This window comes from Caretta caretta, chromosome 3 (assembly GCF_965140235.1).
Source record: "Caretta caretta isolate rCarCar2 chromosome 3, rCarCar1.hap1, whole genome shotgun sequence".
NCBI lineage: Eukaryota > Metazoa > Chordata > Testudines > Cheloniidae > Caretta > Caretta caretta.
The window spans coordinates 44,189,075-44,206,490 of record NC_134208.1 but is presented as its reverse complement, the minus strand read 5'-3'; the positions used below and the strand labels follow the sequence as shown (position 1 = coordinate 44,206,490).

At 40.5% G+C, this 17,416-nt stretch overlaps 1 protein-coding gene across 2 annotated transcripts in view; it reads left to right on the top strand.

The window, feature by feature from the left end:
• Positions 1-17,416, top strand: part of CSMD1 (CUB and Sushi multiple domains 1) — a 1,991,107-nt gene that overhangs the window by 494,526 nt on the left and 1,479,165 nt on the right. The window lies entirely within an intron of this gene.

Genomic DNA, 17,416 nt, shown 5'->3' with positions numbered 1-17,416 from the left:
TCTGTGGATGGTAAACCAATTTTTACTAATGGTGTACTTAAAAGGTTCTTAAAGTGCCTTAATAATTTATCCTCCAATAAGACACTGTATGTCATCGTGCGATTTGAAACTGCAGAAAAACCTGAGAGTCTCTGGATTAAGTTTAGAAGTGTGAGCAACAAGGGTGATGTCATGGTGGGAATCTGCTATAGACCACCAGACCAGGGAGATGAGGTGGATGAGGCTTTCTTCAGGCAACTAACAGAAGTTACTAGATCACAGGTCCTGGTTCTCATGGGGGATTTCAATCACCACAATATCTGCTGGGAGAGCAATACAGCAGTGCACAGACAATCCAGGAAGTTTTTGGAAAGTGTAGGGGACAATTTCCTGGTGCAAGTGCTGGAGGAACCAACTAGAGGCAGAGCTCTTCTCGACCTGCTGCTTACTAACAGGGAAGAATTAGTAGGGGAAACAACATTGGATGGGAACCTGGGAGGCAGTGACCATGAGATGGTCGAGTTCAGGATCCCGACACAAGGAAAAAAGGAGAGCAGCAGAATATGGACCCTGGACTTCAGAAAAGCAGACTTTGACTCCCTCAGGGAACTGATGGGCAGGATCCACTGGGAGAATAACATGAGGGGGAAAGGAGTCCAGGAGAGCTGGCTGTATTTTAAAGAATCCTTATTGAGGTTACAGGGCCAAACCACCCGGATGTGTACAAAGAATAGTAAATATGGCAGGCGACCAGCTTCGCTTAACCGTGAAATCCTTGCTGATCTTAAGCACAAAAAAGAAGCTTACAAGAAGTGGCAGATTGGACAACTGACCAGGGAGGAGTATAAATATGTTGCTCAGGCATGCAGGAGTGAAATCAGGAAGGCCAAATCACACTTGGAGTTGCAGCTAGCAAGGGATGTTAAGAGTAAAAAGAAGAGTTTCTTCAGGTATGTTAGCAACAAGAAGAAGGTCAGGGAAAGTGTGGGTCCCTTACTGAATGGGGGAGGCAAGAGGATGTGGAAAAAGCTAATGTCCTCAATGCTTTTTTCGCCTCTGTCTTCATGAACAAGGTCAGCACCCAGACTACTGCACTGGGCAGCACAGTATGGGGAGGACATGACCAGCTCTATGTGAAGAAAGAAGTGATTCGGGACTGTTTAGAAAAGCTGGACGAGCACAAGTCCATGGGGCCGGATGCGCTGCATCCGAGAGTGCTAAAGGAGTTGGCGGATGTGATTGCAGAGCCATTGGCCATTATCTTTGAAAACTCATGGCGATTGGGGGAGGCCCCAGACGACTGGAAAAAGGCTAATGTAGTGCCCATCTTTAAAAAACGGAAGAAGGAGGATCCGGAGAACTACAGGCCAGTCAGCCTCACCTCATTCCCTGGAAAAATCATGGAGCAGGTCGTCAAGGAATCAATTTTGAAGCACTTAGAGGAGAGGAAAGTGATCAGGAACAGTCAGCATGGATTCACCAAGGGCAAGTCATGCCTGACTAACCTATTTGCCTTCTATGATGAGATAACTGGCTCTGTGGATGAGGGGAAAGCAGTGGATGTGTTATTCCTTGACTTTAGCAAAGCTTTTATATGGTCTCCCACAGTATTCTTGCCACCAAGTTAAACAAGTATGGGTTGGATGAATAGACTATGAGGTGCATAGAAAGCTGGCTAGATCATAGGGCTCAACGGGTAGTGATCAATGGCTCCATGTCTAGCTGGCAGCCGGTATCAAACAGAGTGCCCCAAGGGTTGGTTCTGGGGCTGGTTTTGTTCAATATCTTCATTAATGATCTGGAGGATGGCATGGATTGCACCCTCAGCAATTTTGCAGATTGCACTAAACTGGGAGGAGTGGTAGATACGCTGGAGGGTAGGGATAGGATACAGAGGAACATAGAAAAATTAGAGGATCGGTTCAAAAGAAATCTGATGAGGTTCAACAAGGACAAGTGCAGAGTCCTGCACTTAGGACGGAAGAATCCCATGCACCGTTACAGACTAGGGACCGAATGGCTAGGCAGCAGTTCTGCAGAAAAGGACCTAGGGGTTATGGTGGATGAGAATCTGGATATAAGTCAACAGTGTGTCTTTGTTGCCAAGAAGGCTAACAGCATTTTGGGCTGTAAAAGTAGGAGCATTGCCAGCCGATGGAGGGACATGATTATTCCCCTCTATTTGGCATTGGTGAGGCCTCATCTGGAGTACGGTGTCCAGTTTTGGGCCGCACACTACAAGAAGGATGTGAAAAAATTGGAAAGATTCCAGCGGAGGGCAACAAAAATTATTAGGGGGCTGGAGCACATGACTTATCAGGAGAGGCTGGAATTATTTAGTCTGCAGAAGAGAAGAATGAGGGAGGATTTGATAGCTGCTTTCAACTACCTGAAAGGGGGTTCCAAAGAGGATGGATCTAGACTGTTCTCAGTGGTACCAGAAGATAGAACAAAGAGTAATGGTCTCAAGTTGCAGTGGGGGAGGTTTAGGTTGGATATTAGGAAAAACTTTTTCACTAGGAGGGTGGTGAAGCAGTGGAATGTGTTACCTAGGGAGGTGGTGGAATCTCCTTCCTTAGAGGTTTTTAATGTCAGGCTTGACAAAGCCCTGGCTGGGATGATTTAGTTGGGGATTAGGTCATGCTTTGAGCAGGCAATTGGACTAGATGACCTCCTGAGGTCCCTTCCAACCCTGATATTCTATGATTCGAACACAGTGCCCTCACAATTAATGAAACCTCCATTTGAATCTATGGTTAACTGTACTTGATTGCACCTGCCTATTACGATAACTCTTTTGGATAGCTGTCACTTCTGCAAGGCATATAAGTGAATTGCATATGTTAAATGCTGATCCGCCATTCACTGTTTTTCATAAATCTAAGTAATTCTTTATACACACCCAGGGTTTTTACCAAAGGTAGTTTCAGACTTTCTTATAAACGGTCTACAATTGTATTGCTCTTCTTTCCCAAGCCTCACGTACAGAATGAGGAAGCTACACTACATACACTGGATGTTAGAAGAGTTTTAGCTTTTTTATTTAGACAGCTAAACTTGGGATCTGACAGTCACACTGGATTCTCTCCTCGAGCATCATCCCTGCAGATCAAATAGGACCTGGGTGCTCTCTGTGCAACAGCAATGGACATAGTTCAAATTATGCCTTTTGTGAGAACTAGGCAAATCTCTGTCAATCAGTGTGCTTCTACAGGTTGGAACTTAGTAAGAAGTGTGACTTTTTAAAAGTGCAGTAGAAGGCAGATTTGTTGGATCCATAGCACCAATGAAAGTGAAGACCAATAAATATACAATCTTGTCACAACAGTCATGGAGATATGATATACATAAGGAGCAGATACACTGAGTAAGAGGCTACTGTTTTTATATAGTCACTTTTCAGAGTAGAATAGCTCTTTAATACTCTATTAATTTCACTGGCTTTGGTTAAAAATATAAATATTAATGTGTATATGTGTATGTATTAAAAATATCAGTGTTGTGCCTGAAATAGGGCTGACCCAACAATAACTTTCCTAACATTCTGTAATTATTGCTGCTGCTCAGTGCTGAAATTCACCAAACCCATTGGGGCATGCCAGGTGTACCATGACCTGGAGGCAAGCTCTGTAGGTGCTTCAGCAGCTAGGCCTTGTAAGTTCTAGCCTCGGTGGGTCCAATGTATCCTCAATCATCTTTTACTCACTGGTATTTACAATTATAAGCCTGAAGCTAATCCATCTCCTTACAAAATCATTTCTTCCATTATTTGCACACACACACTTGTTATAATAGGGTTGTTAATGAATAAATACAATCTGTGGGAAGAATTCTGTCCTCATTTACAGCAGTGTAAACCTGGAGCAATTCCACTGAAGTCATTAATTTTTTAGGATTTATAGCTGTGTAACTGAGACCAGAATTGGGCCAAAATTGATATTCAGAACTATGGTTGGAATAGACTTTACTAGCATGGAGAAAGAGAAATTATTACTAAATTGAAATCTCTGGGAAGAGAACAATTAAACATAACCATCATTAATCAATAGACTTTTATAGATACATTTCTGGTTCTGGGAACAAATTTTGTCTTTTCAGGTGAGTGCCTTGTGGAATAGAAATAGGTATTTGATTAATTTTATCTGAAAATACTGAATGAAAACAAATGTTCAAAACTGATAACTGGGGGAAAACAACAATTTATTAGTTGGCATTATTAACTAATTATTTTTCTTACAAGTAGTTAAGGGAAAACCAAAATAAAAAAAATGAGCTATTGATACTGATTATTCATGAGATCATCTCAGGGGATGTGACTCTCACTATTTTAGACATAGGAGTTCTTTTAATGCACTCACAATCAACAATTGAACCAGACTGAAATAATATGTTTATTTAAGTAATTAAATTAACAAGAGAAAATCAATACACAAATTAATCTATAATAATTGTGCACATGACTTAAGTATATAAAATGAAAGGTAAATAAATGAGTAATATAAGGTATTAATATTTACAACCAACTTCTAATCAACTATGAACTACTAAAACATAAGAAAATCACATCAAAATTGTGATAAAATAGGTATCATAAAGGGTAAACCTCGAAACCCCATAGGAATCAACAACCATGCTATTCAATCAATTACTCAAGACATTAAACATATCAAAGGATATTTGTCTCCTGTTGAAAGAGGCTAATGGTTAAGTATCATTGACAATTCAATAAACACACTAAGTAAAATACTATCAAATAGCCAAGGTCAATTGAATAAAGGGAAACAAGGCTACAGCACTGTAACTCAGTACCAAAAATGTCTTAAAGTAAAAAAAAAATTATAATAACTGTTAAGCTGAATATGGTAATATACTTGATGCTATACTGTACTATAATACCAACTTAAACTAGACTAATAAACAATCTTCTCAGATCTGTCTTAAGAAACTACAATTCTAGGACCAAGTATAGGTTTGAAAAAATACATTCAAGGTTGTGACAATTGCCGCTCAAGGTTAATCAGTGTTCAGAGACACATGCCTAGCTGGAAATCGTTACATTAACACACAACAAAAGTAGAGATGTAAGAATCACTCTGTGTGATTATTATACAACAGTGCAGAACAGCTAAGGTTAGCTCTGGTTTGGTGGAGTTAATGGGCTAAATTTTGGAAATGGTGAAAGATTCTAAGCAAGTAGTTTATAAGTTGATGTTTAAATTGATGCAAAGTGAACAGTTTAGAAAACAGGGGTTAGGTGTGAAGAGGTGCTTTTATCTTTCAGTTAATTTGTATTAAGAGAGAAAAAACTTTTTAGATACCAACAGTCAGAAATAAAACACACTGTGTGACCTGGTGCACCCAGGGTTGTGAAGCACCTCAATACCACCACTCCTTAGAGTGAGGAAGTTTTGTCTTTGCCTGCCAGGAGTCAGTTTCCTGATTCCACCAGCCACAAGCAACACAAGCACTCCCCTCTCAGCCTACATAGGCTCAGCAGTCCCTTTGCAGGTTAGTTGTAGATACACTCCAACTTGTGTTACCTAGGGAGGGGGTGGAATCTCCTTCCTTAGAAGTTTTTAAGGTCAGGCTTGACAAAGCCCTGGCTGGGATGATTTAGTTGGGGATTGGTCCTGCTTTGAGCAGGGGGTTGGACTAGATGACCTCCTGAGGTCCCTTCCAACCCGGATATTCTATGATTCTATGAACTCCTGAGTCCTTCAGGGGTTCCCCTGAAGTGCCCAGCCCCTGACCCACCAGCCACTCAAACAATTTCCAGATACTCTGCTCCTGGAGGAAAAGTACATCCCAGATACCAGTTATACTCTAGATCCCAGTTCTGCTTAGCACACAGCACTTAATTTGTTTATAACAAAAACAAGAATAATTTTGTTCAATAAAGCTTATAGATTTAGTGATGGCAAGTAGAAATACTGGAGAGTAAGAGTTATACATAAAATAAAAACATATTACACAATCTAGAGCCTAAACTTAATTAACAAGATGTCCTCTTGTCTAATAAGACACTATTTACCCAAAGTTCTTCTCAGAGTTTTTCAACCAAGATGGCTGAGACCCTCTGGTGGCCCACTGGCAGCTTGTCTAAAAGACCTAACATGACACTGTTTGGTGAACTACTGTGTAAATGCCAGATACAGGAGGTCCCTGTAACACTTATGCGCTCTTGTGCCCTTTGCCAATTGACATCAACAGGTCCTTGACAGTCTCTCTCTCTCTCTCTCACACACACACACACGCACACACAAACACAGCATGAACACTAGCAAGACTGGTATGTAGAAAAGTAATTAGAGGAAAACAGTACTTTTAGGCTTGGGCTACACTAGTGTCTTATGTTGGAATAGCTATGTTGCTTAGGGGTGCAGATTTTCCACACCCGTGACCAACACAGTTACACCAACTGAATTCCTGGTGTAGAAAACCCTATGTTGACAGGAGACCTTCTCCTGTTGACATAGCACCACCTTTTCAGGAGGTGAAGTACCGACGCTGAGGGGAAAAGCTCCCTCATTGGCGTAGTTAGCGTCTTTCTTCACTAAGTGCTACAGCAGCACAACTGCGGCACTGTATGTGTAGATAAGCCTTTAGTAATTGGAATAAACAAGAGTAATCCTGTAGCAATATAATTTACCACACCCAAAATGGAAATGAGGCACATTTAGAGTGTAAGGTATCAACATGTTACATAACTCTGTAGTTAGAAACATAACCCATGATTAAAATAAGTGTATCCTAATATTTACAGCACACACTTACAAAGACTGAAGTGCGATTTTGAAGTTAGCTTTTCTCACTCATATATATACTGGTACTATAATACTACAAGAGGCAGAGATCTAAGGATGCTTCTCTCACCAGCAGGCAATTCTCACTCCCACATGCAAAAACAGCACATCGGCAAGAGAAGTAAGCATATAAGACACAGGGCAGAGTAGAACAGTGATATAACCAAGCTGCTAGTTCTCAGTAACACTTAAAGTTAAGAATTAAATTTTGACAAGACAATAGAACAAAAGTTAACCATCAACCAGTGAATTCTCAAAAAGGCTAACACCATACAGTACAACTCCAGATGTTTTAGAAATATACAGCAAGAGAGTTATGAGCTCAAGGTTACTTTTTTAAGCAATGGCAAAATAGCTTTAGTAAGTTGGTGACAAATCAGCCTTAATATACAGACACACAAATATTATTTCCGCTCAATTACATCTTTAGATGAAAAACAGACAACTCAATTTAGGCACAAGTATTTAGTTACAATGTATTAGTTTTAAATCCTGTAACTCAGTCCAGTTATCTTAAAGCTATGTTAAAGCTCTATTTCCCTCCATTTCTAGTATAATCTTTTTGGGTATTTACTTGGAATCCTTATATATCAGTATCTATGAAAGTCAAATTTATTAATTTGGAATTTTAATGTGAGGGTCCAGAACAATGGTCTGGATTTATGGAGCAACAGTCTGAACTAGAAGGAAGTTCAAGATCCTGGAAAGGCAGTATTTCTGCTTTCCGGGCCAAATTCTGGCCTCCTTCAAAGCACAAAAAATCCCCATGGAATTTTAGCAGTAAATATTGACTTAAGTCTTCCTATGCTTTAGAGCAAAGTGGAATTTATCTTCCTTTTGTTGTCCAGGGAATCTTCTAATATGGTGAAGATTTCATCTTATATTTGAACTTCAGGAAAACTCTTTCTTTCCAAAGGCTGCTTATATTTGGGACTTTGGACCATTAGATTCCAAAACCCAGGTTCCTGTTTGTAATGGACTGTTAGTTAAAAAAACATTTCTCTTTGGGAACAAAGTCTCTGCACACTGCTAATATGAATAGGGGAGGGATCTTCTTGGCTCAGGATTGGGATACCTCAGTTTCAGAAAGCTCAGGTGAATAGAATTGGATCTCTTAGTTGGAGAGAGAAAAATGAACTGGGATTTTGCAACACTTTTATGAGTTCTCTCTTGTAGGAGGGGGCTGGATTGATTCCAAAAAGGGAACAGTTTATGTTTCTAGTATCTTCCTTTTGGGCAGTCCAAGATTTTGGGATGTATGTAGATCAGGCTGCAGAAAATAAATTTGTCAGCTGCACAAGTCAAAGTATCACGGCATGTTTCCTACCCATCCAGCTTTGTATCCTCATCTCAGAACTCCTTAATTTCTTCTTTAGCATTGTTAATTAAAACATACGCTAACAGAATTGTTTAAAAATCTTTTTTTTTTGCTCAACTGTTTGTTGCTATTTCTTCTTGAACCATTAACAATAGGATAAATGTTTTCTCATATTACAGTTTATTTCCAATTAGGTTGATGTATTAGCTCAGTATTATAGCTTCAGAGTAGGTGTTTAAGCACAAGGGAAGGTGGATGAGTAAATTAGTCTTTCTTGACTATTAGATTTGGTGAGATGTCAAGAGGGGACAATTAGCTATCTGTTCTCACAAATATATTTCTTCTCTGAATGAAATTGATAAAATTCCTGGTTACTGAGGAATCTATAGCACAAGAAAGAGGAAAAAGGCAAGTAAACAGTGCCTATAACAGCTGAGGTTCATGAAAAGGTGATTATGCATTTAGCTTGGCTCGGTGTAGGTTCCGAGCTCTCTCTATATTCCCTTATACTATTACTTTATCGCTTCTAAGTGAAAGAATATCAAAATTGCATTTTCAGTGGCCTAATTTAATTCTTTAGAACCCACAGCCTAGGTTAGCCTACATTATGCAGAGAAAGATTTTTCAGTCTCTGGGAAATGGGTGGCCTCTTTGATACTGGGAACTATACCTTTTCAGTGGGGTACCTTCCCAGGCAGGAATTCTGGGGGAGACTGTTGCAAGAAACCCACATTCTGTAGCTATATTGGGGGGAGAAGCTCTCCCACCAACATCATGCTGTGCACACGACCACTTATGTTAATGTAACTTATGTTGCTCAGGGGAGTGTGTTTTTTTTTCACGGCCCTGAGTCACATACATTTTGCCGACATAAGTGGTAGTATAGGTATGGCCTTAGTAAGAAGAGTTTCTGTTCTGGTGGAGCTTTTAGCTGCTTCTTTCTTCTACTCAGGTTATCTTCTTTCATTTCTATTTACTGCTGGTACCACGAGGTGTTCAGAAATCTCTCTGCACCCAAGAGGCTTGAAAGAGATTCTCTTTACTCAGTGATGCTGTTCCAAGTGTCTCTTTGTATCAAAGTATGGAAGATAACTGGAAGACATTAAGCAGAGCTTCACTCTGTATCTGCAAGTAATGAATGCCAGTGAAAAGAGAAAACAATTGGAAGGTAGCCTTATTTTTCTGGTAATAATGGGTTCTGATTCACTTGATGTGTTTGACAGTTTTCAGTTAACTCAAGCAGAAGAGGCTAATTGTGAAACTATTACAGAAACTTCGGGAGTACTGCACTCCATGGAAAAAATGAAACACATGAGAGAAGATTTTAACCTGAGGGTACAAAAATAAAGTGAAGCCTTAGTCTAGGTTTGTTGTGGTGTATAAAAAATGAAATTAAAATGGTAAACTATCAGTTTAAATGCTCATCGTTTTCCTCGTCTGGCTTGCAGGCTAGGGGGCTCTCTATGGAAGCATGTGATCAGAGAGTCAATCTGCAGAAATCTAGAATAAAGTGTGGTAAATTGTGCATCTCTGTTTTATGGAGTACTCTGCTTTCTATGTCTTTATTTTTTTGGTTCCTGTGTGCTATCAATTTAAATTTTAAGAAATAAAGTAGTGTTACTTCTCAAGAGTATTTCATGTTTTTATTGAACTTCTCTGTGTGTACGGTATGAACATAACATTTGTAACTGGCTCTTCAACCTTAGGTTAGTCTTGCAAATCCAAGTCCCTAATAAGAGACCAGATTGTGACCAGAATCTGGAAAAAAGCACTCAGATACTACTAGGGGACCCATAATTAACCCCTGACAAGGCAGTTAGAATTTGCTACACTACGGAAGTCACCAAGAATGAAGCTTATGGCACATGGACAGTGCTCTGATATTGTAGATATGATTGAGAATCCAAAACACCGCAAGAAAAAGGATATGAGGCAGAGAGGCATGTGGAGCTCAAAGTCAAGCAAGAACAGTGCACAGAGCTGTACACACTAACAACCAGGACAATGCCTGGCACATATAGGAAAAGAAACAAGCAATGCAATGGATTATATCACTTTGCAAGCATCAGTATTAACCGTGTGGACAAAGAGGATGATGACAGCACCACAAGCTCAAATGAGTTTTTCATAGGAGAAAAATAGACACTGCAGCAGGAGAAAATGAATGGATTGTCAACCTGAAACCAATATGACTTGGGGTCCTGGGAGCTGCCACACTTAATGAACATGACACAGTGTTCATCACTGATATAAATTAGTAGTTGCAAACAGAAGTGGTGTCACGTCAGGTTGCCCCATGGTCATATTATGTTGTCTCCCCAGATGGACAAATAGTGATGAGGCTTAGGCAACACACATTCTCCAACTTCCAGAGGGGAGGAAGATAAGGGACAGTGAACTGGCTGTTTTAACTGAGCAGGTCTCAGTTAAGCAACTGCCACAACTGGGTAAGATAATCAAGCCCAAGGTCATAACAGTACCAGAACAAACAGACTCACTTCCTCCTGAAAAAAAGTAGTGCTGATATGTCAAGGGAGACCTCGTAGTCTAAGTGACAGTGCAAAACACTTGAGCGTTTAATTGAACATTGATAGTAAGTTTAGTTGCTAGCCTGGTTATAAGTATTTGGAACTGTGTGTTACATAAAATGTTCGTTGTTGACTGTTACATTTTGGCTGGGAAAGGAAGAAATTATATTGGGCACTGTAGGTTTAAATGATTTAGCTTCTCGGACAGGAAGAGTGGGGAGGGGACACTGCAGAAACTCATATTCTGTTATGAAGAGGCATGTGGAGTTATGTCACTGAATAAAGAAGATTGCCTTCAAGCACGGTGGGTTTAGACTGATCACTGAACACCACAGTCACCTAGCTGGTAGACAAGATTAAGGTTTGGGCCTTAATCCAATCTTATGCCCATGTGACTCCAATTATTTCAGCTCTGCTAAACTGGAGGAACACAATGGAGAACGAGGCATGTTGTTCCTGGTTCTCTTCTCACTTATATTGGTGCAATTCCAGAGTAACTCCACTGAAGACAGTGAAAGTTTTCAACTGGCGTGAAATGAAAATCAGGCCCATTATTTTTATATTTGATTACTATATTGTAGTTTGCATAATTTACGTATTTAGTGTTGTTACTTTTTGTATTAACCATGTTGTACAAAAAGAACAGATTTTACTGAAGCACTCTTTTCAGATTGAATTATTAAATAACATGGAGGTTACCTGCTGAATGTGATAAAGTAACACAATAGGAACACTTAATTCTGCAGTGAAGACATAGCTTAATTCGAGTTATCTGCCTTCAGGTTAACTACTCTTGAATTAGCCTAGCTCAAGTGAGAGCAACCACACTGAAATAACTCTTGAACAGGACATAGTGATTGTGGGAGCCTCTGATTTGTGCTAAATTTGAGATGTAGTCAATACCCCCAGCCAGTCTGAGTAAAAAACCACCACACTCAGGTAAAGGACTTTTGTGTGTGGTTGAGACTAAAGTCAGGGGCAACATATGACTTAAGAGCAAGTTAACTTTCCAGTGAGGACAAACTTCCAAACTTTCAGGGTGGTTAAGCACTGGAATAAATTGCCTAAGGAGGTTCTGAAATCTCCATCATTGCAGATTTTTAAGAGCAAGTTAGACAAATACCTGTCAGGGATGGTCTAGATAATACTTAGTTCTGACTTGAGTGCAGGGGACTGGACTAGAAGACCTCTTGAGGTCCCTTCCAGTCTTATGATTCTGTGATTCTATGGTTATTCATAGGGAAAATGATGTTGTAGGAAACTTCTCCTAAGGCCCATTCCTGCAACTTATTTCTTTGAAGTCAGAGAGACTTCACATAATTTTAGGGTGTCCTTGAGTGGAATTTATTGCAGGATGGGACCCTTACTGTGGATGACTGTTCCTTTCTCTTTGTAGGTGAACTGGACAATTTGATATGACCCACTTCATTGTGAGTGCCTCCAAATTTAATAAAAAATCAAAACCAATTCTTTCTCTCTTCCCCCTCCCATGCCACATCCACCCCTGAAGTAGTAGCTGAGACGGTAGCAAACAATCCTCATGCCCAGATTTGTTAAATGGGAAAAAAGTATAAAACTCTTGTCTTTTAAACTTAGGTTAAATTCAGGACTTGTGTGCCATTTCTGTACATGTTACACCACTTACTGCTGTATGCTGATGGACAAGTCAGTCAGGTATATTCTGCCTCTGATTTTTTTCCCTGTACCTGCACTATGTTGTGAAGATGTGTGATGGTGAAAGTTAAGAGAATGATAGTATTTCCAGCTTAATCATATGCCACCGGCATATGCACTTAAGGCCTTGTGCATGGGAAGTTTATCCGGTTACCTCAATTGCAAATAAAATAAAATAGAATACAGGAAATTTGAGTTGATTTGGCCTTCTTGCTATACATGTGTTTGTTTGTTTGTTTTTAACTAAATATTTCAACGTCTGGGTATAACAAATACACTCTCCTACTGCTTTAACCTGGCAATATTTGTGATTTTGTGTATGATAAAAGGAATGTGCAAAATATGTTGTGAAACCCGAAGTAAGCAATAGCTACCCAGTGGAAGGGTTCTTATGGGGAAAAATGACTTAACTGGTAGGTTAACAATGTTTTTGCTTGGGATGCAACTTTTTTATATATGTTCTAAGGAATGTGAATTATACTCATGTTGATTTTTGTTTGCTGCCTAATAGTTTCTGACTGAACAATTCACTGAAAACATTGTGTCTGTTCTTTCTAGACCTGAATTTCATAACATTCAATCTCATTGCCTTTGTGGGAGTGTCTCTACAGTGGTTTTCCTACAAAATATTCTGAAGTATTTCTAATGTACTTTGTCCCGCTAATTTGTTGAATCGCAGAAGTACAAACATTCTATACTTCTGTGCCAAACCTTCTTAAAACACTTTAAGAATTAATACAAAGTGTGTGTGTCTGAGAGCGAGGGGGGGATGTATGCAAAGCTGGCACAATATTTTCCTTTTAATCTTACCATGTACCTCATCTTTAAAGGTCCAATACAAGGCATCCTGCAGTGAAAGGGGTGTGTCTGTTTAAGAAGAGATTTTTTTTCTCCTTGAAAGTCAATTTCAATTCTGCTATTTCACCATGAGGTGTCTGAATAGAGGCCAAACCATTACTGTCTCTTGGGAGGAAATAGCATCATTTGCATAATATTTAGTTTCAATAAGGAAAAGTTTCATTTCTGTTGAATTTTGGTCTACAATGTTCTCAGAAGCCATAGGATTGGTCAGTCTTGTTTTATTATTCTGTGGGTCAGTGTGATATTTTTCCCCATGTATTCTCCTTTTTTCTCTTAAATTTCAGGAAATATTGAATTTGATCCACAAGCTATTCATCATCCTGACAATAATACTTGTGGGAATTGGTGTCAAAACACTAAAATAAAACTTTAACTGTTTTTCACAAAAGGGAAAGGCCAGTGCACCAGATAAAAAATGTATTTCCAAACATCAATAAAAAAGAATTGTATTGTAGTCATGACAGTGTAGTCTAGTACTATTATCATTGTTATTACTTATCAAGTTTATTACATAGAATAAGAAACAATCTCTCCCCCCAAGAAGCTTGCAATCTAAATAAAGAAGAGAAAGGGTAGGGGAAAGAAAGAGACTACACAAGACAGCGAACAATGTGATGGTAGCAAACATCATATTAGGTCCATTTTAGTTTTGGTTTCCATTTGTTATATACATCCTTTCAGTAGGTTTGTGTTAGAAGGGGATTAGGTAGGTGGAAAGACAAAGAAATGGAGGAGTCTTGAGACCATGAGGGTGGGAGAGGGGGAGGAGGAGAACAAATATTTGCCACAAACTGTGCAGAGTGAAAAATGCAGAAAATAGTGTGATGACATCACCAGTGTCCATCAGTCTCTGCTTGAACTGTTTTCTGCAGCTGCCTTGTGCTGGCTCCGTCTCTGGCTGGCTCCTCCCTGCAATTTCTTTCCAAAAGCCACAGGGCTGTAAGAGGAGCAAAATATCTCATGGCTCCAAGTAGTCCCGGAGGTGGGATCTCCCCGGAACAGTTCCGGGCCTGGGGTGCTGCATGGGAGAGTGGCCACAACTAAGCCCCATTTTGCCCCTCCCACAGTGCATTAGTACTAGAGGGATGCAATGTTCTCACGGCTCTCTGTTTCTCTCTCTGTCCATTTATTACTAACTATGTACTGAGCTATGACAGCACTATGAAATCCATTTCTGAAAAAGTCATGGAGAGACTTTCAAAGGCACAAAGGGCAGTTAACCATGCAGCTGCTCATTCTTATTAATTGTTTAAAATATATAAACATTTGTTTTTTATGGTGGATTACTGCCAGAAGGCTATGGAAAGAGTACATTTCTTAAGGTGGGTTTTGAACAGAGGGTGGTGGGATGATGCTCAGTCCAACTCCTTTGAAGTCGATGGAATCCTTTGCACCGATTTCATTGACAGTTGAATCAAGCCCTTTTTGCACAAGCTAGAAATTAAGAATTGTTCCCCTCACATTATCTAGCCTTAGCATAGCACTAATTTTGAATAATCGAGACTTTGCATTTTACTTTTTTAAGATTTCCTTCATCAATGGCTGTTAGCCAGGTTGGGCAGGGATGGTGTCCCTATCCTGTGTTCGCCAGAAGCTGGGATGGGTGACAGACGATGGATCACTTGATGATTACCTGTTCTGTTCATTCCCTCTGGGGCACCTGGCATTGGCCACTGTCAGAAGACAGGATACTGGGCTAGATGATACTAAACTGGGAGGAGTGGTAGATACGCTGGAGGGGAGGGATAGGATACACAAAGACCTAGACAAATTGGAGGATTGGGCCAAAAGAAATCTGATGAGGTTCAATAAGTATAAGTGCAGGGTCCTGCACTTAGGACAGAAGAACCCAATGCACAGCTACAGACTAGGGACCGAATGGCTAGGCAGCAGTTCTGCGGAAAAGGACCTAGGGGTAACAGTGGACGAGAAGCTGGATATGAGTCAGCAGTGTGCCCTTGTTGCCAAGAAGGCCAATGGCATTTTGGGATGTATAAGTAGGGGCATAGCGAGCAGATCGAGGGACGTGATCGTTCCCCTCTATTCGACATTGGTGAGACCTCATCTGGAGTACTGTGTCCAGTTTTGGGCCCCACACTTCAAGAAGGATGTGGATAAATTGGAGAGAGTCCAGCGAAGGGCAACAAAAATGATTAGGGGACTGGAACACATGAGTTATGAGGAGAGGCTGAGGGAGCTGGGATTGTTTAGCCTGCAGAAGAGAAGAATGAGGGGGGATTTGATAGCTGCTCTCAACTACCTGAAAGGGGGTTCCAAAGAGGATGGCTCTAGACTGTTCTCAATTGTAGCAGATGACAGAACGAGGAGTAATGGTCTCAAGTTGCAGTGGGGGAGGTTTAGATTGGATATTAGGAAAAACTTTTTCACTAAGAGGGTGGTGAAACACTGGAATGCGTTACCTAGGGAGGTGGTAGAATCTCCTTCCTTAGAGGTTTTTAAGGTCAGGCTTGACAAAGCCTTGGCTGGGATGATTTAACTGGGAATTGGTCCTGCTTTGAGCAGGGGGTTGGACTAGATGACCTTCTGGGGTCCCTTCCAACCCTGATATTCTATGATTCTATGATTCTATGAACCTTTGGTCTGACCCAGTATGGCTGTTCTTATGTTCCTAACCTGTCATGAAGTGAATATGACAGTGAAATATGTTCCTTTGTGTTTTAGAATATAGAAAGGATGGTAAAACACAGTTTTAGTCATTTTTTCATCCTTTATTTGGTCCTTATCAATATCAAAATATTGGTATTAGCGAGCAGCCCTTAGTTCTCAAAATGAATGTAAAGAGTTGTAACTTGGTAGCAAGCTTAAGTTAAATATTGATACTTATAACAAGGTGTGAAGGATAATTAGACAAGAGACACAAGTCGTAAAATGGCTGTTCTAGTAATTTTCTACCAAGCTGACTTCTGTAGGTGAAGCAAGTAAACAGCCAAGAATACAAATTTACATAATTTTGTTGGTATTATTTAGCATATGTACTAAGAGGAAAGAATACTTTAGAATATTTATACAAAATGTGTCTTATAACATGACAAAAATTTGCAATAACTCTAGAGCAAGGGTCCCAAACTTGGTTCGCGGCTTGTTCAGGGTAAGCCCCTGGTGGGCCGCGAGACACTTCGTTTACCTGAGCGTCCACAGGTACGGCCGCTTGCAGCTCCCAATGGCGGCGGTTCACTATTCCCGGCCACTGGGAGCTGCGGGAAGTGGTGGCCTGGCCCACGCCACTTCCCGCAGCTCCTATTGCCCGGGAACGGCGAACCGCAGCCACTGGGAACTGCGAGCGGCCGTACCTGCGGACACTCAGGTAAGAACTGGAGAACTGGAAGGGCAGTCAGTAGGCTAGGAATGGGCTGCTGGGCAACCGGACTGTGCTGTTACCTGGCAGGTACTGCAAGCTCAGTGCCCAGCTGAGCAGAAGCTTTGATTTCCACTCACTCAGCCTGCACTAGTGAGTTCCCACTCACTTACCAGACTAAAACTCCAGCCTCTTCCAAGAAAGTAGAAGGGCAAGAGGAGTCCTACAACCTTAATGTGTGGAGAGAAGAAAAGGGAAGAATCCCTGGCTCCCCACTTACTATCCCTCCGTTTCTATTAGACTGCAAAAAAGAGAAAGAGAGAGAAATGACTGCCTGCTATTGTGGGCTCTCTGGGAGGCAGATAATAGATTTTTCTCTTCTTTTGATTGAGAGTTGGATAAGAAGGAACTCCCAGACTATTTAAATACTATGTTAATTTGCAGTTCTTCTGCTCACCAGCCTAGGCCTGAAAAATGGATTCTCAGCAGCTCTCCTCCCTCAGACTAGGCCCTTTTCCCCAACCACAGTTAAATTACAATAGCTAGAACGAGTGCCCTGAGGTGACACATGGGTATAGGATGGACATTAATGGGGTGAGTGAGTTGGGAATCTAAGGCACATGCTTGTGAGGCATGGAGGTCAGATATAGTTTGGAAAAGAAATAAAGTGCATTAGAAGATGAGTGAATGTGGGAGGGAGGAAAAGAATGAAATATAGTAACTTCTGTTCTTTAAAAATACTGTACTTAGATTCTTGAGGTATTTCTGGTCATATGAGAATCTAGAAGTTGGCCATGCTGAATACTATGTGTTAGTATTTGCAAGGAGTCTTTAGGATACTACAGCAATAGTATTAACATAAAATGTTGGCATTCCAAATTTATGGCTATATCATCAGAGTGGTATTATACACAGAAACATCATGAGGGATTCCAAG